The sequence below is a fragment of the Citrus sinensis genome, chromosome 9 (assembly GCF_022201045.2).
Source record: "Citrus sinensis cultivar Valencia sweet orange chromosome 9, DVS_A1.0, whole genome shotgun sequence".
Taxonomy (NCBI): Eukaryota; Viridiplantae; Streptophyta; class Magnoliopsida; order Sapindales; family Rutaceae; genus Citrus; species Citrus sinensis.
The window spans coordinates 20,071,815-20,092,299 of record NC_068564.1 but is presented as its reverse complement, the minus strand read 5'-3'; the positions used below and the strand labels follow the sequence as shown (position 1 = coordinate 20,092,299).

Below are 20,485 nucleotides of genomic sequence, written 5' to 3'. Positions count from 1 at the left end.
TCAGGTCAATCGAATGATTATTTAAATTTTGCCTAATATATCATATCAAGTTTTGTTGATCATAGAAAACAATAGTTGGAGCAAAATTAAACTAAAATCCAATTGAAGTCCAAATATATATGATCCAAGAAGAGATTAATAAAAAATCTCAGGACAAATTAAATACAAGACAAACCGTTCGGGGTCAAGGTGGGGGGCAGCAATATTGTAGTGTGTGGATCAAATAGTGGCAACAGCAGCCGCGATGTAGGACAACAAAACACGTCGGTGAGTTGCAGATCGCAATGGCTTCACGCGGGTGCATCAGTTGCGTTAGATCACCTTCGCGCGGTTGCATCAGTTGTGTTAGATCACGTCAGGGCTGCTTTACTGTCGTGCTGCCTGTGTCTGCCGTGCTATGTTTGGTGAGTGCTATCAACCACCGTTGCATATGTGGCTGCGTGTGGTACGTTGCCGTTGTGTTGTGTGTGTGAAGTGCTATTGTGTTGTGTGTGTGAAGAGAAAGAGTGAAAGACCATGATGTTTGATTGTTTGTAAGATGTAATGTTGAATTAGGTTAGGTTATGTTTTTTTTTTTTTAACAAGAGGCCAACCTGATCAAATTTTCAAATCAGTTCAAGTTTAATTCGATTCGATCACGATCCGATTGTGTTGGTTGAAATCCATCCAATCGAACTATATGGTTAAGCTAAATCAAATAGCTTCCAAATCATAACATCATTTAAATGTTTGGTTAAGTAACATATATACTAACCATCAAGCATTGTAGCGTAATAAGAGAACTTGCATGGTCAATTGTGATTGAATAGTTATTGATGCTAAGATTTTATTCTCCTACCATTAAAAGGTAGAGATAGATATCTCTCTCACAAATATGGGTAGAGCTCATATATGCCCAGATGTTAGTGGGGTATATGCCAGAAAATAAAAACAAACATAGTGAGTAAAACAAATAAACCCAGTAGGTAAATAAACTGCAACAATGTAAACAACAACTGGAAAACAGTAGGGAAAAGAAAAATAGAAACAGAAAATAAAACCCAAGGCCTGAACAGGACAGTTTTCTTAAAACAGATTTATCACCTACTGAAGTGCTTTAGGTCTGGTGGTAACTGTTTCCCAAGATACAACGGGGACGAATTTCCGGTGAAGCACAGACATGTAATTCTGGTGAACCACAACAGAGGTTAATTCGATCAGAAAAATAGACGAAAGAAGGAGGAAAGAAAAACAACAAATGCTCTGTGTGCTGGTTTAAGCGTGTGCAAAAATAGAAGAGAAGGTGCTTTTTTGAATTCAATAGATGCAATTAAATAGTTATAACAACCAATTCAATACACTCAATTGATTTAAAAAACGTGAAACTGTTACAACAAAAAATTCAAAGGCAATTAAAAACGTGCCATGCAAGGTTTGCGGATGGCAATTTCTGGGTCCGGGTCCGGGTCCTGGTTTGGTTGTTCCGGATCCAGACCCGGATACAAAATACTCATAACCGGACCCGCATTAAACCCGATTTTTTTTTTAATCCGGATCCGGTCCGGGTTGAACCCGGATTGCTTTATTATTATTTTTTTTTAGAGACCCGATTGCTTAATTTAACAGGGGGTGTTTTAATGTTTTAAGGTATTACATGAAAAAACACATTACGGTAAAAACACATTGCAGTATTCTTCCTAGAATTGGTTCAACAAAATTTGTTGGATAAAGGGAAAAACCAGAACATATAACACACCCAGAACCAGACTATCAGAACCAAATTATTTAACTTTGGTTCAACAAAATTTGCTGGACAAAGGGCAAAAAAACAGAACATATAACACATCCAAGTTCTAAAACAAATACAAGACAATATAGAATCTAAAATTCAAAGTTTTAAAGTAATAAACATCCACAAATACAAATCCATAACATAATTCTACAATTTAAAGCTCAAATTTCCAGCCACTAGTGCTAAAGACTAAACTCTTAATCATCCACTTCATTTGACTGTTGCTCACTCATCCAACTTTCATCAATCAAATGCTCTGCAGAAAGTATTGCTTCCTCTAGAATTCCATCTACAAAAAATGTGTAAATCATAAACATAATGAACAACATAACCAATTAGTGATAAATTGATAATAAGAATAATACAACAAATAATTTGATTCTAATAAATAAATTTTTCAAGAAAATTGAAGAGACATTATTAATCAAGAAAATTACAGGACATTAACTTTGAATTCTTAACAAGAACAGTATTAATCATGAATTCATAAGATTAAGATTTTGAATCGGCAAACTCTTCAATAACATCAAGCACAGAGAGGATATTCATAGACAGTGAGAGAGAGAGAGAGAAGATTACAAAAAATATTACATATGTGTTCAAGAAAACCGTAGGACTGCAGCAAATCAAAACAAATTTGGTTGTTTTTGTTTTTGTTTTTATTTCTTTTTCTATTCAGCTCAAAATAACCCAGCCGAAGCTCAACTCAGCAAAACAAAACAAAATATCCTCAGCCCTCGAATGTCCAAAAGATAAGATGCATAATGAATAAAAAATGATGAGGCCAAAGCAGAAAGATGCAGTTTTTTTTCCTCCAGTACCACCTTTTTATTAACACAACCCCACAACCACAAACTAAAACATAATTAATTAATACAAATCAAGTCATAAAAGTACCTAAATGCATCAGTAACAAGAAAAGTTGCAAACTTTTGATGAATTAAATAAATAAGAAAGAACTAACTTTTTGCTTACCAGAAGAAATGGATCCAAGAAACCATAAACGAACCCAGCCGCAACAGAGTTAGAGATGAGACTTGAGAGATTGAGAGAGGAACGAGAGATTGAGAGTGAATTAAGTCATGAGGACTGAGGACTGAGGACTGAGGAACCAGTCACGGCTCACGGGTGAGAGAGATTGAGAGAGGAACGGATTACGGATGAGACTTGAGAGATTGAGAGGAGAAATTACAGATATACAGTAGAGTTCAGTTGAAGGAGAAATTTCGAGAGAGGAACAAGAGAGATTGAGAGCTAGGGTTCACTTTTGCTTTTTTTTTTTATTTATATTTACAGATTTGTGGATAAAATTTAATATTAAAATAAATAATATCCGGGTCCGGGTTCCAGATTTGTGGGTTCACCTGAAACCGGGTCCGAACCCGAAAATATGCGGGTTGTCAAAAATTGATCCAGATTCCGGATAAAAATTACTCCGGTGCGGGTTAAACCCGGACTGGATTTTGCGGGTTGTCAAAAATTGATCCAAATTCCGGATAAAAATTACTCCGGTGCGGGTTGAACCCGGACTGGATTTTCCGGGTTCAGTCCGAGTTTGGTTGCCATCCCTAGTAATGTTGGATGATTTTGGGCTGATATTCGCGTATGCAGGATTCGCGGGCGCACATGAGTTCAACCAAATTGGTCTTGGATTTGCAACCCCCTGCGCATGCGTGTGTGGAGAGAGTCTCTATCCTTATAATTCTTACTCATGTATGGTTAAGTGTTTATATATAAATACTAATCCCTTGGCTTCTTTTTCCCATGTGGGATAAACCTCATTTCCTTTCAAGTTTCCAACTTCAAGGGTGATCTTTGAGAGACAATTTTTCATTCACCCAAGTACCATTTTGAGAAAATAAAATTACACTTTTGAAGTATTAACGGAATAGAATCCGAATCTCACAAGATTTCTCACTTTTATTAAGTGGGACCCACTCAAAATGTGCCCTCAAGATAGCATATAAACATGCTCTTTTTTCAACAGTATATATATCACTATATTATAGGTTGTAATATGATAGAATTGATTTAGATTAGTCTAAATGGATACTTGATTGTAAATATTGGTGTAAAATATTAGTAAAACTCTGATTGTATTAAAAGAAGTTACATATGTGGAGGAAAAAAAAAGAAGAGTTAGATAAAAATTGTGGTTAAAATCATTAGCTAAGACTAATAAAATACTATAAGGCATGGTTTTAGGTGTAAAACATGAGAAACGCCATTTAATATGGTAGATTTGGTTGAATTAGATGAAACTAAACGAGATTGGATATGATTAATACTTACTTATGGTTAGTTATTTCATCAGCCATCACTTGCTTTAGAAAATGTACAGTGAAGAAGTAATTGGAAATATGTTAAAATTTGAAGTTGCGGTTCAACCACAACTTTTAAAGGAACCCAAAACTCAAAATTATACAAGACAATACCAGCTGGATCTAGGATCTGGAACCTTATATGGCCTGGTCTTTCTGACATATAAAATTAAACAAGTGCCTCTGCAAAATTCCTAGCTAGGACCAATTAAAGAGACATCAAATTAAGATTTGGTTTATTTAATTAATGAACGCTTCATTGAACTTGCTTAAAAATAAACCAAGGGTTTAGATTACATCAGTGAATACAACAAAGGATGACAAACTCATAGTATACTTTCGTCTTCATTTTAATTCCTTTCGTGACTCACGTCCTTAGCTTGCAGTGTTCTCGGTTGTTCTAGGCCAAAACCTTGTAGAGGCTCCCGTATCAACCATATGATTGAGAGCACTTCTGATCGTCACAAGGGAACCATCTGATTTGCAGAAAATTTTCAATTATGGCTTTGATGAGCATAATTTATAAACATATTTTACCCTTAATTATTTATTTGCTAGTTATTTTTATTTGTTATTTTTAATTAATTGAATTATTTTGTTGAATAGGGAATTAATTGAAGATTAAGGATAAAAAGGGCATGAGGAAGTTTAAATTGAAAAGGAATAAAGATTAAATTAGAAGACAAAAATACAGCCAAGAATTAATGGAAGTCAAGAAGACCAAAATTGGAAGTCAATCCCTTCAAAGGATGAACGGTGGGCATGCATTTGGAAAGCAAAGATTTGGCAATTTGGAATACATGTGCTGGGCTTAAAAGAAGAAATCATTAATTGGCCTTTCGCTTTTGTGGTCAAACGTGTGGCTAGTTTTCAAAGTTTAATAAGGAAATAATTTAAAAAGGGCTTGGTGAGTTGGCTTTGTAAGTCGGTGGATGGCTTTGACTTATGATAAGTTGTGAAGGATTAATGCAATTAGAATCCAATAAGGATTAAACAAGTCAGTAACATTATATAAAGGCAAGAGGCAGCCGCCAGAGAGGGAGAAGAAAGGGAAGCAGAATTCGGCTTTGAATAGAGAGCAGCTGCAGCAGCAATATTTCGGCTTCCCATGGCTGACTTTATTAATTTTATTGTTCCCAATTCAAGTATGTCTAGCTAATTTTCTTATACTGAGGTTAAGGATGAAACCCTATTCAATGAAATAATTATCTTTTTATTTAATTAATTCCCTATATATGTTCTTTGATGATTATGGTTTTTATTTCATATGATTAATTGGATGTTAATAAAATCTTTTCATCAATTCTGTCATGCATTATTGATTATTAGGATTAATATTCGATTAAATCTATGCTTGGATTTATAAAGTTTATACATGATTATCTTTGATTCTATGTCTTTCATTAAATTGTTTACATAGAGTGCTTAGGAAACTTTGACTCTTTGTTATTCAATATGTTTACATGAGATTCTTAGATGTCATATTATCAAGCAGAAAAAGAACCTACATTAGATTTAATTACTTGGGCTTAATTGTTATATCTATGAGATGACATAGATTGATTTCGAGTTGTCACTCTAAAATTGGGGGTTAATTAATAATTAGATAATTACTAGTTGAATAGTGGTGGATTCTAAAACCTTGGTAATTCTTATCTTATTGAATTCTCCTTTATTTTAATTGCTTCCTTAGTTTAATTGGTTTAATTTTCTTAGAAACTCAATTTGGTCAACTAGGTTAGAATTAATATTAATTTTAGATTTAAATTAGACTTTTTAATTTATAACAATCCCCGTGGGATCGACCTCGTTACCACTACTCTATTTCTAGATTCGTGCGCTTGCGAGTATATTAAAATTTTCACAACAAGTTTTTGGCGCCGTTGCCAGGGATTGTGCTAAAAAGTTAGTTTAATCTAGGTTGATTTGATTCTTCCACTAGTTATAATTTAGGTTGTTTTTTATTTTTTAAAAAAAACACAAAAAAAAACTTTTATTTGTCTTTAAATTCATTGTTTGATTGTTTGATTTCTTTTATTTTTAAATTTCGTTTATTCTCATTTTTGTTGGTTTATTTTATTTTATTTTTTCTTTCCTTGTCTAGTTAGTTTATGAGTGTTTGGGAACATGATTCAACAAATCGTTTAGTTAAAAGAGAGTCGAAAATCGATAGTAGTCAAGCTAGTTCTTTAGAAGTGATGGATGACCCATATAGATTATTGCCAGTACTACCACCAGTGCAAGTAGAGAAAACCCTCAGAGAATACTTTTCACCACTTGCAGCCAACCAACCATCTTGTATTGTGTTGCCACAAACTACAGCAACACACTTTGAACTTAAGCCCTCTGTCATTCAACTTTTGCCATCTTTCCATGGGTTAGAGAGAGAGGATCCATATTTGCACATTAAGGAATTTCTTGACATATGCTCTACATTTCGTTTTCAAAATTTTAATGATGAGTCAATTAGGCTTCGTATGTTCCCTTTCTCATTAAAAGACAAAGCAAAAGCTTGGTTGAATTCACTTCCTGCTGGGTCTATTAGTACATGGGATGAATTGAGTAATAAGTTCCTCACCAAGTTTTTCCCTATGTCTAAAACAAATGCCCTTAGGAGAGAGATAAGTGATTTTTATCAAAGAGAGGGTGAGCAATTTTACGAGTGTTGGGAATGATTCAATGATTTACTCCTCAAGTGTCCCCACCATGGTTTTGAAAAATGGAGACTTATACAATGCTTTTATAATGGTTTAACCATGTCAAATCGTCATATGGTAGAGTCTATGAATGGTGGGAGATTTTTGAACTTACATGAAGGGGCCGCATGGGATTTCTTTAATTCACTTTCTGAAAATTCTCAACAGTGGGATTTTTCAAATCAAATAGAAAAATCATCTCAAGTTTCTAGAAAGGGGTTATATGAAGTTAAGGATGATTTAGATATGAAATCCACTCTAGCTGCACTTTCTAGGAAAGTAGATGCCTTAGTTATGAACCAATCCATAAATCATCATCCTAGTGTAGCTAATGAGGTTTGTGTTATTTGTTCTAACTTGTCTCATACAGCACAGAATTGTCCATCATTACCAGTCTATCCAGAGGCTTATTCTGAACAGGTACATGCCTTACAATCATATGAGAAAACCTCCAATAGTCCATATTCATCCACATATAATCCTAATTGGAGGAATCACCCTAATTTTTCTTGGAAACAAAATCAACCTTTGTCAAACCAAGGAGGGCAGCAATTTAACATGTCCAATCAACAATTTGTCCCTCCTAACCAAGTATATCCTCCTGCCCAACAACCTATGTCTCAATTTGTTGCACCCCAACAAAGAAAGCCTTCTTTAGATGATACACTTCAAAGTTTCATTCAGTCAACCCAACAAGCTTTTCAGTCAAACACTCAAGCTATTCTAAAGCTTGAACATCAATTAGGTCAATTAGCAACTACTGTGGCTGAGAGAGAAAAAGGAAAATTCCCTAGTCAACCAATTCCTAATCCTAAAGGAGTGCATGAAGTTGGATCGAGTTCAAGCCATCAGCATGAAGAAGCAAAATCTATTATGACCTTGAGAAGAGGTAAATTGTTTGACAACAAAGTAGAGGTTCAAACAAGGAAGACATCTGAGCCTACTTCTTCAGATCCAATTCCATCACAAGACTCATCACCAAATGATCCAGAAGAGAGTGGCCCGCCAGCTTACATTCCCAAGGCTCCTTTTCCTCAAAGGTTAACAAAGGTAAAGAAAGGGACTTCAACAGGTGAGATTATGGAAATCTTCAAGCAGGTAAGTATAAACATCCCTTTACTCGATGCTATTAAGCAAGTTCCTTCCTATGCCAAGTTTTTGAAAGATTTATGCACTAAAAAGAGAAATTTGCATGTCACTAAAAAGGCGTTTTTAACTGAACAAACTAGCAATTTACTTCAATGTAAAATGCCACCAAAATTTAAGGATCCTGGTTCTCCTACTATCTCATGTGTTATAGGGAACCAATGTTGATAAAGTATTATTGGATTTAGGTGCTAGTGTTAATCTCTTGCCTTATCCTGTTTACATGCAGCTTAGACTGAGTGAATTAAAATCAACTCATATTATTTTGCAACTTGCTGATAGATCAATGAAAATACCTCGTGGTATTATAGAGGATGTGTTGATACAGATTGATAAATTTTATTATCCTGTTGATTTTATTGTTATTGATACTCAACATGTACAGGATCCTAAGAAACACACTCCAGTTATTCTAGGTCGTCCTTTCTTAGCTACAGCTGATGCTCTTATTAATTGCAGGAATGGAAATATACAGCTATCTTTTGGTAATATGACCATGGAATTGAATATTTTTAATGTTACCAAGCAGCCACAAGAAGAAGATGAATTTGTTGAAGCAAATATGATAGAGGAATTAGTAGAAGATTCATTCATTTCTAACCATACCGATGATCCATTAGAGGCATGTCTAACTCATTCTGATTTATCTTTTGATAATGACAGTGCAATTGCAGAAGTCAGCGCTTTACTTGATACACCTATAATTACGGACACAATTAAATGGAAGACAAAATCAGAACTACTGCCTCATTCTGAGAAGAAAATTGGCCCATCTGCGGAGGCACCACCAAAATTGGAACTCAAAGCACTACCCGATATTCTAGAATATGCATTCTTGGGAGAATCTGACACTCTACCTGTTATTATTTCTTCTTCCCTCGATCTTGAGCAAAAAGGTAAGTTGTTAGGCATTCTAAAAGAGCATAAGGAGGCAATAGGATGGACCATCGCTAATATTAAAGGTATTAATCCAGTAGATTGCATGCATCGTATTCATCTTGAAGAAAATGCTAAACCTATTAGGGAGATGCAACGTAGGCTAAATCCTAACATGAAAGAAGTGGTAAGAGCTGAAGTAATCAAATTATTAGATGCAGGAATTATTTATCCTATTTCAGATAGCTCTTGGGTTAGCCCTGTGCAAGTTGTTCCTAAGAAATCTGGTGTTACAGTAGTTACTAATGCTAATAATGAATTAATTCCCACTAGAGTAACTACAGGTTGGCGTGTTTGCATTGATTATAGAAAATTGAATTCATTCACAAGAAAAGATCATTTTCCTCTTCCATTTATTGATCAAATGCTTGATAGACTTGCAGGTCATGATTTTTATTGTTTTCTAGATGGATATTCAGGTTATAATCAGATCTCTATAGCTCCAGAGGACCAGGAGAAAACTACTTTTACTTGTCCATTTGGAACTTTTGCATATAGGAGAATGCCATTTGGTTTATGCAATGCACCTGCTACTTTTCAAAGATGCATGCTTAGCATTTTTTCTGATATGGTTGAGAGATTTCTTGAAGTATTCATGGATGATTTTTCTGTTTATGGAGATTCTTTTGATGAATGTTTGCAGCATCTAACATTAGTTTTGCAGAGATGTAAAGAAAAGAACTTGGTTCTAAATTGGGAAAAGTGTCACTTCATGGTAAAACAAGGTATTGTCCTTAGTCATATAATTTCCAGCAAAGGTATAGAAGTCGACAAAGCTAAGGTGGATTTAATTTCTAATCTTCCACATTCCAAATCTGTAAAAGAAGTAAGATCTTTCCTTGGACATGCTGGCTTTTATAGAAGATTCATTAAAGATTTTAGTAAAATTTCTAGACCCTTATGCAATTTACTTGTTAAGGATGCACCTTTTATCTTTGATGAATCTTGTCTTGATGCTTTTGCAAAGCTTAAGAAATTGTTGACTTCGTCACCTATCATTCAGCCACCTAATTGGGATTTGCCTTTTGAAATTATATGTGATGCATCTGATTATGCTGTAGGAGCAGTTTTAGGACAAAGATTAGATCGTGTGCCGTATGTAATTTATTATGCTAGTATGACACTCAATGATGCACAGTTGAACTATTCAACTACAGAAAAAGAAATGCTAGCCGTGGTGTTTGCACTTGATAAATTCAGATCTTATCTTATAGGTTGTAAAGTGATTATTTTTACTGATCATGCTGCTTTAAAATATTTGCTTACTAAGAAAGATGCTAAGGCAAGATTGATTCGTTGGGTGTTGCTTTTACAAGAATTTGACATTGAATTTAGAGATAAAAAAGGTTCTGAAAATGTTGTGGCGGATCATTTATCTCGCCTTGATCTTAAATTTATTCCAGAATCTTTACCTTTGAATGAGTCTTTCCCAGATGAGCAACTTATGAGTGTAAATGTTGTACCATGGTTTGCTGATATAGTTAATTACCTTGCTACTGGTCAAATCCCAGAGCACTAGACTAAGCAAGATAGAACAAAGTTCTTATCTAAAGTGAAAGACTTCTTTTGGGATGATCCCTATTTATTTAAATATTGTGCTGATCAAATTATTAGGCGATGTGTTCCCAATAATGAAATTCAAAGTGTTATCTCATTTTGTCATGAACAAGCTTGTGGAGGCCACTTTAGTGTTAAAAAGACAGCAACAAAAATTTTACAATGTGGTTTTTATTGGCCTACTCTTTTTCATGACGCTTATGTTTTCTGTTCTTTGTGTGATAGGTGCCAACGTATGGGTAGCATTTCAAAGAGGAACATGATGCCACTCAATCCTATTCTTGTGGTTGAGATCTTCGATGTATGGGGTATTGATTTCATGGGACCTTTCACTCCATCTTTTGGTTATCAGTATATATTGGTTGCAGTGGACTATGTGTCGAAGTGGGTTGAAGCTATTCCATGCAAAACCAATGATCATAGGGTTGTAGTGAAATTCTTGAAGAGTAATATTCTGTCTCGTTTTGGTTTCCCTAGAACAATTATTAGTGATGGTGGTACCCATTTTTGCAATAAACCTTTCAAAACTCTTTTGGACAAATATTCCATTACACATAAGGTTGCCACCCCATACCATCCTCAAACCAGTGGCCAAGTAGAGATTTCTAATAGAGAGATCAAGCAGATTCTAGAGAAAACAGTTAGGCCAGGTAGAAAGGATTGGTCTTTGAGACTTGATGATGCATTGTGGGCATATAGGACTGCTTTTAAAACACCAATTAGGATGTCACCTTATCGACTTGTGTATGGAAAAGCATGTCATTTGCCAGTAGAGTTGGAGCATCGTGCATATTGGGCTATCAAGAAATTCAATTTTGATATGCAGCAGGCTGGTTCCAAGAGAAGATTACAACTAGCAGAACTTAAAGAGATCAGGAATGATGCATATGAGAATGCCAAGATTTATAAACAGCGAATGAAAGTCTTTCATGACAAACACATTTTGAGAAAAGCCTTTACACCAGGTCAGAAAGTACTTTTATATAATTCCCGATTGCATCTCTTTTCAGGTAAGTTACGTTCTCGATGGTTTGGTCCTTTTATAGTTCGTACTGTCTTCCCTTATGGAGCAATTGAGATTGAAAACCCTAAAAATGGTGATTTATTTAAGGTCAATGGGCAAAGATTAAAACCATTTTTAGAGTTAAGAACACCAGAAGTTGAGGAGATACTTTTAGATGATCCTGTTTATCAGGATTAATTAAGTCTATCTTTGCACTCTTGTTTTATTTTAATAGTAGGTTTTCTTTTCTTTATTTTTTTTTTCTTTTCTAGTATTTTTCTTCTCTAATGTTTTCTTTTTAGTTGTCATTTTTTTTAAGCTTTCACAACCCATCTAGGTGTGTTCTCTCCAACTTTCTTTTTATTATTTATGTTTTTATTATTATTTTTTCTTTCATTTGTTTGCATGCATATCTTTTGTTTGTGAAACATTGAGGACAATGTTTCGAATAAGTTTGGGGGTGAGAATAGTGTGTGCTTTGTTTGTTATTAAAAAAATCAAAAAAAAATTTAAAAATTTTCAAAAATTCAAAAAAAATTGTGTTTTTTGTTTTTGTGTGAAAAGCCAATGATAAGAATTTGATTGACAATGAATATGGTTTTCAGAAAGGGTTGAATATTGTCTTAGTTTATACTTGATTCTTGTGTTAATTCCTCTTGATTGAGATTCTTTAAACCATGAGCACTAATATCAATTCTTTCATAATTTTGACTTGAAATTTGAGATTAACGCAGCTTGAGTTGAGAATTTATAGAGTAAATGACTGTTTGTCTTGATTCTTATCTCCACAATACAAAATAGTATACACGGGTGCCAAAGTCAGAAATAGCTACCTATAACCCTTAAGAGTGAAGCTATCCTTGAGTAATTTGGGCCTATGTACCACAAGTATGTAGAGGATAATCTACCATGAGAAGAAGGCTACCTTAAGGGGTAGAGTGAAAGCTCCTAACTATGGTTAAAAAAAAAAGAAAAAAAGAAAAGAAAAAAAATCAAATCAAGTGCATGTGCTGAAAAAAAAAATCAAAAGAAAATGCACATAAAAGCCTGTGAGAGGAAAAAATTGGAGATCAAGATGATAAGATTAGTTTGACCTACTCTTTTCTTTATTCGAAATAAAGGCTGTTGATATTGAGGATTTTGGGAATGGATTTGATTGAATTGATTTCACACACACACTACAAGAATCAAAAGAGAGATGTGATTGATTATTGAATTAAAGTTAGAACTTTGCCAATATTTGAAATTTTCTTTGAGCTATATAATTTTTGCAATCTTTGAGGCTATTTTCATATTTTATTTAAAGTTTTTTAATTTGTTTTTTTTTAAATGATATTTGTGGGTATCATCACTGAAGCCCTCACGAGACTACAACTCGTCCACTAGGGCCGCCTAGGGGTTTAAAGGCTTGTTGCATACGCTAAATGCAATCGCGATTACCTGCGAAAGTGGTTTAGTTAGGATTTACTTTTTGTTTCATTATTTTTATTTTTGTTTTTTGTTTTAGTTTTGCTCGAGGACTAGCAAAATCTAAGTTTGGGGGTATTTGATGAGCATAATTTATAAACATATTTTACCCTTAATTATTTAATTGCTAGTTATTTTTATTTGTTATTTTTAATTAATTGAATTATTTTGTTGAATAGGGAATTAATTGAAGATTAAGGATAAAAAGGGCATGAGGAAGTTTAAATTGAAAAGGAATAAAGATTAAATTGGAAGACAAAAATACAGCCAAGAATTAATGGAAGTCAAAAAGACCAAAATTGGAAGTCAATCCCTTCAAAGGATGAACGGTGGGCATGCATTTGGAAAGCAAAGATTTGGCAATTTGGAATACATGTGCTGGGCTTAAAAGAAGAAATCATTAATTGGCCTTTCGCTTTTGTGGTCAAACGTGTGGCTAGTTTTCAAAGTTTAATAAGGAAATAATTTAAAAAGGGCTTGGTGAGTTGGCTTTGTAAGTCGGTGGATGGCTTTGACTTATGATAAGTTGTGAAGGATTAATGCAATTAGAATCCAATAAGGATTAAACAAGTCAGTAACATTATATAAAGGCAAGAGGCAGCCGCCAGAGAGAGAGAAGAAAGGGAAGCAGAATTCGGCTTTGAATAGAGAGCAGCTGCAGCAGCAATATTTCGGCTTCCCATGGCTGACTTTATTAATTTTATTGTTCCCAATTCAAGTATGTCTAGCTAATTTTCTTATACTGAGGTTAAGGATGAAACCCTATTCAATGAAATAATTATCTTTTTATTTAATTGATTCCCTATATATGTTCTTTGATGATTATGGTTTTTATTTCACATGATTAATTGGATGTTAATAAAATCTTTTCATCAATTCTGTCATGCATTATTGATTATTAGGATTAATATTCGATTAAATCTATGCTTGGATTTATAAAGTTTATACATGATTATCTTTGATTCTATGTCTTTCATTAAATTGTTTACATAGAGTGCTTAGGAAACTTTGACTCTTTGTTATTCAATATGTTTACATGAGATTCTTAGATGTCATATTATCAAGCAGAAAAAGAACCTATATTAGATTTAATTACTTGGGCTTAATTGTTATATCTATGAGATGACATAGATTGATTTCGAGTTGTCACTCTAAAATTGGGGGTTAATTAATAATTAGATAATTACTAGTTGAATAGTGGTGGATTCTAAAACCTTGGTAATTCTTATCTTATTGAATTCTCCTTTATTTTAATTGCTTCCTTAGTTTAATTGGTTTAATTTTCTTAGAAACTCAATTTGGTCAACTAGGTTAGAATTAATATTAATTTTAGATTTAAATTAGACTTTTTAATTTATAACAATCCTCGTGGGATCGACCTCGTTACCACTACTCTATTTCTAGATTCGTGCGCTTGCGAGTATATTAAAATTTTCACAACAGACTTCCCACGGAAAATCATTTCATAGGCGCAGTCTGTAGAACACCTGCGAACACGTATCAACACCTTATTTTTTTACTGTGACTGAAGTTGTGTATGATACAATAAACGTGGCAAACACATACCTCAAATTGACATTTTATTTCTAATTGTCTATCATTACTACAACCACAAGAGTGCCTCAAAATTGAAACAGAGCCTGTCGTTTATTTTAATAAGCAACAACTGTAAATAAAATGTGTACAAAATTGAGAAGAAGCATGCGAAATAACTACAACCATCTTGATTCATGTCTCCAATGCCATGATCACTGCAGATGCTCCCATATTCAATAACTGTGCGTTTGTAAACAGTGCTTGCACAAAGGTTAGTGGAAGCAGGAAAGCAGCAGCGAGAAAGGAGAAGATTGCTCATGGAGTATTGGGATTATAAATGTGCCTCAACTTGGCCTTCCACTTATTACGACGCCCAATGCAATGCAAACTTTATTGATAACTGATTAGGAGATGATCTTCATTACCCCGTTTTCGAACTTTATATCAAACAAGGAACCATCCTTAAGGACGTCAACCTTCTGGAGCTCGTAACGAAGCGGGAACTATAAACGAACAAAGTTCTGAATTAAAATTGTTTATTGATCAAGAGTTGTAGACATTCTGAGGTTTCGCTCCTTTAATACATGGAATGCAAAATTACCAAAAGGGGCAAAACTAAACATAAAATAAAATTCTGATGTCTGAAATAATTGAAAAAATGCGTGCAATTAGAGATAATTTCCTATCGATCCGGAGGCCAATAAGCTTTGAAAAGAAGTTAGCTCCGTCTTTCCATTCCATATGCTTCAATATTGTATGTTATACGCACAAAATGGATACCTGTAGCTCAAATAACAACGTGGGAAGATAAAGGTCATGTTCTACGTCAACCCGATTCCAGCATCTTTGATCTCTCTACTGCAGTTCGCAGAACAGACGAAGCTCCAGTCACTATTCTTTATACCATATATTATTCCATTACGCTTCAATTCCTACAGGGGAAGTGTTGCGAATGATTTGGTGTACAAATACTAAACCAATCGCCTCAAGACCTAATCCTAGTTAAAGACTAATTAATGAACTTAAGAACGAAAGTTTAATCACACTTAAGGGAAAATAAAGATTGAGCCTTGTTGTTTGGAGAAATTAAGGGAAAATAAAGATTGGTTTATATATTATTTTACTATCTTATCCCTAGTCCTGATGTTTGTAGGGGTGGGTGCGGTTCAGTTCGGTTCGTTTTTTACTAAATTTTCATAATCGTTCGATTACGATTATTTTAAAATTATAATCGCGATTAATCAAATTACTGAAATAATTAAATACTCAATTAATCGAAATAATTTGATTCGATTCGGTTCGATTATTTCGATTATTGGCCTATTGGACTTATTTTGGGCTTTTTTAAATTAAAACCTTATACACGAATGGATTGAACAAAACTATCAATCCTTTTCCTTATCTCTTCTGGATTGGCACCCACTAGCTTGTCGAATACAATTAAATTGTATAGGTTTCTCTTTTGTTTTATCTTTTTCACCTATAGTTCTATCCAGGCTCCAGTATTTATTTGGTCATTCTTATTTCATTTCCTTTTCAATTTCAAGCTTTCAAAATGTTGTGGGATTCTTTTATAATTGTTTCATTTATGATAATTAATACTTGAGCGGTTTCTTAATGTCATTGAGTATCTGCTTAATGTCTAGAGTCTGCAGATTGAGTTTCACTAACATGTTCATGCCTGCAGCTGCAACTAGTAACATGAAATAATTTTTGAAGTTTTATATGGAATTTGAATGGAAATTAACTTGAACAGAATATTTAGATGTTCAATACAAGTCCTCTACTTGAACTCTGACCCATCTCACTGTTGATAAATGAAAACCAAAACATTGAAACTGTTGGCAAGCTCAAAGTGATTTCCACTGCAATTTCAGAAGAATGCCAATAATATACACTTTACAATAGTGATTCTCAACGTAAGCAATCTCAACACGAATTGATTTACAACTTAAATTTCTTAAAATACATCGAGCATAATTTGCTCTTAAATCATCAAAACAAAAAGGATCGTGTGCCCTGAAACTCCATCATTGGCCATTAAACCCGAACTAATTGGACTCTCTATATATACACACACAACTTCAATCATCAGCATAAATATATACACACACAACTTCAATCATCAACATAAAACAAGAAAAACGACATGGATTACAATCATCAAAGAAAGAAATGAAAAATGGAACCTTTTTCGTTTGATTTTTTGTTCTGCTTAGAGTTTTTGGTGACAGTGGCAGCAGCAGCAGATGACAGCGGCTGCAGCAGGTGGTAACGGCGGCGGAGACTCAGCGACGAGCAGCAGCGGCAAATTAGATTCGTGAAGGACGAGCAGCGGTGACGACTGACGAGCTGGGGCAACGAGCAGTGGCGACGACGAGATTGCAGTGGCGGCGACGAGCAGCAGGGACGAGATTCCAGCGGCTGAAGGTGCTGCGGCTGAATTTTAAAAATCAGCAGCGGCTGAAGAATGAAGATAAGAAGAAGAAGTGTTTAGTTTAGAATTTAGGGATTGGTATTTTTAATTTCGGTTCAGTTTTTTGAATTTTTTTTTTTAAATCGAAAACCGAACCAACTGATTTTACTACTTTTGTTATATTACTACTTTGGTTTTTTTGGATGCAAAACAATCGCATAAAAATTCGGTTCGGTTTTTGATTAATCAACTTTTTTCCCATGTTTGCCATCAAATTTGAATATTTTGAGAATATGAATCAAGTAAAATGACGTATATACCCTTGATGATTAAATTAATTTAATAATAAATTGTAAGTTATGGAGAAATATCAACTGATTTGTAAACGTAAGTTCTTTTTAGTTTTTATTTTTTATAATAATTTATAATATTAAAATATGAACTTTCCTATTAAAAATTTATTTGTGTCTGTTATGATTTTGATATATCGGTTTAAGGGTATTAAAAGTTTGAACTTTTAATTTGTTCTTTTTTTTAATTATAATGTTTGTGGAAGGTTGCTAAATGAGGTCTGATCTTGTTGGTATAGTGATTTGGACAAAAGAAAATTTTAAAACTTCTCTTCAAGTTTATTTTCTTTCAGGTATTCTTGAAATAATGATAGTAATGTCCATTATTATTGTGCTCAGATGCCTAACGTGGATGTTTTTGTTAATTTTGATGGGAAGAAATTTGAATTTAGGGTCTGGTATGTTGATTGTTCGAGTTAGGTTGCTAATATTTCTCCATAATTTTTAATTCATTATTAAATTTATTTAATTATTAAGGAAATATAACATCAAGACTAAAGTTAAAATAGTAAAATAATATATAAAGTTAATATCATTATAACCGCAGGGGTTTTAGACCTGTTTTAAAATATGAGGAGGTTTCATTTAGTTTCTCCAAACATAATCTTCATTTTCCTCATTTGTAAATGTTGACTAGACTTCATATTTTGTATAATAACTTTTGATGATACTTCATTGAACTTACTTGTAAGTAACTTTTGCTTGGTAGTGAAGTACTCTTGATTTTCTGATTTGCAGATTGATTACGCTCATCTTTATTTTTGATGACGCACAATATTAACTAATGATACAGGAACCTCATCTTCAAGTCTTTAAAGTAAAGCTTGGAGCTCCAATAGATTAATCATAAATTCTTTTAAAACAATTCTTAATTTTTATAATACCCATTTATTATATAAATTAATAATTATCTAATTTGAAATTAAATACATATGATATAATTATGTGATTTTGTAAAAGATGTGCTCAGTTCGCTTTCTTCTTCTTGAAATTGTTCAACTTAAACAATCCTGGCTTTAGTTTATATTACGTAATTGATCAAGCACTCTAAAAATGCTCAACAAAGATGGTGTAGGAGATTGATAGACTAGGAAGCCTTTTCACAACACAGTCAACTGGTCAAGTACTAGGATCAGCAGCCGTAACTCTTAGAAATTATACGGGTTCCTCTGCTTACGCCAACAAGTTACATAATAGGATGGGCCAGATATTCATTACCCACCTTTTTCAATAGAGGGGAAACAAACCTCTCGGCTCAGGGCCTCCGTCCAGAGGGAGGGTTCCCTTGTGCTGGATTTGATCCGGGCTGACTTGGCCCATTAGCATTAGCTTTATAGCTGCAGTCGTTCGGCTATTGTTTTGCTGATTTGGTGAGTGGGACTCTTGGTAGGGTTCCAGCTTTTTCAAAAGATATGAAAAATATCTCTTCCGCCCAGGGGGAGGATTCATTGGATTTGATCCGGGCTGACTTGGCCCATTAGCATCAGCATTTGCTGCATCGTAGGGTTCTATCTTTTTGATAGATGTGAAAAAACTCTCTTCCGCAGTGGGCCGGTATCCGGGCTGACTTGGCCCATTAGCATTGGCTGCAGCCGTTTGCTGATTTTGTGATTGGGAGCCTTGGTGGGTTCCATCTTTTCGAATAGAGGTGAATAAACTTTCTTCCGCCTAGGGGGAGGGCTCACCGGATTTGATCTGGGCTGACTTGGCCCATTATATTAGCTGCAGTATAGGGTTTCATCTTTTCCAATAGATGTGAAAAAACTCTCTTCCGCCAAGAGGGGTTCACTAGATCTGATTCGGGCTGACTTGACCCATTAGCATTAACTGCAGTGTAGGGTTCCATCTTTTCGAATAAATGTGAAAAAAACTCGCTTCGCCGACAGGGTTCACTGGGTTGGATCCGGGCTGAGTTGGCCCGTCATCATGAGCATTAGCTGCAGCCGTTTGCTAATTTTGTGATTGGGACTCTTGGTAGGGTTCCATCCTCTGTGAATGTTTTTCAAAGGGCCAAGCTGTACGATGTTTAGACATGGGCGTACAAGTTTCAGAAACTTTTTCTTCAGCTTCATCAAATGGTAGTGCAGGAACAAGATTGTAATGTATGTGTTAACTAGACTTCATGTTTTGTACCATGTACATGGCTAATAAATTAAAATCATATCTTGAGCTATGGAAGGTAACATCCAACTCAGTTCAAAAATAGGGTCATTACCTTGTCCCAAAGCAGGGGCATCCATGTCCAACCTAAACTTGCGAAAAACCTCAACAATGAAACAACCATCAAGAATCATCATTTTCACAAACTCATCTTGGTTTAAACTTATGGACCCTCCATAACAATTTCTAGCTGTCTCTTCCAGTTCCCTCATGACCGCGAAATAGCGTGACAAAGGTATATCCAATCTTCGCTCTAGAAGCCTTTGAAGATAGCTCATTTTGTACTTTTCAAAGTCCCATAATTGATCTTTACCGTGATGGTAAGGACCAATTGATAGCAATCTTGGTGCATAAGCCTTTTCATTTACATTACGCAATACCTGAGGCACTCTGAAAATGCTAAACTGAGATGGTGTACTAGTTAGACAACGAAGCTCTTCCTCAAGATCAAGTACTATTGCAGTCGGATCACTTGCCATGGTCTGCATTTAAGTGGATATAAAGACATAAATGTTGATTACTATAAAATTTAACTAAATTAATTATGCATAATTACAGAAGTTACAAGTACTTCAATTTTACATAAAAATTATCATTAATGCCATTAAGTCTGCTTTTTATAAATTTTGGGAAAAAAAAAAAAAACAATAGTCATTGATAATAGTTTCAACTTCTAATTAGAGTTATAGTGACAGTACTTGTATAACAAGGGAAGTGAGACAAATCAACAACGAGTGAAAGCAAATCATCAGTTATAGCACACTAATTGAATGACCATAATCATAAACAAAACCAAATTTTATATTCGTTTCAATTTCAATTCTTTTATATTCTTAGTAATATTTGATACAGAACTGAGCCAGCTCACGGATCTTGGATCTCACGGGCGCGGCCAAAGAAGCTAAGCAAAATTCTTGGGGTACACAATACAATTCACTATAAATCAATTCAAAGGTAAAAAATGCATTATATTAAAACAAGTTATTTATGATCACTTACAGATGACTTTCCGGTTGCGAGACAAGATACCAATCTTCCCAGTGCAATGATTTTCCTTCGTTTTCTTTTTGACGATCCTTCGTTTTCTTTTTGACGAAAGTCAAATGTTTGGTTTGGTTTGCAGGTG

The 20,485-nt window shown here is 34.3% G+C and overlaps 1 protein-coding gene and 1 non-coding gene across 2 annotated transcripts in view; both read right to left on the bottom strand.

The window, feature by feature from the left end:
• The window catches only part of LOC102627100 (UPF0481 protein At3g47200-like), an 80,964-nt gene that overhangs the window by 41,565 nt on the left and 18,914 nt on the right, over positions 1-20,485 (bottom strand). The gene's annotated exons all lie outside the window — the stretch shown is intronic.
• On the bottom strand, positions 6,699-6,805 carry LOC127900136 (small nucleolar RNA R71). Its single transcript, XR_008052157.1, has one exon. It is a non-coding gene; the product is annotated as a small nucleolar RNA R71 (small nucleolar RNA).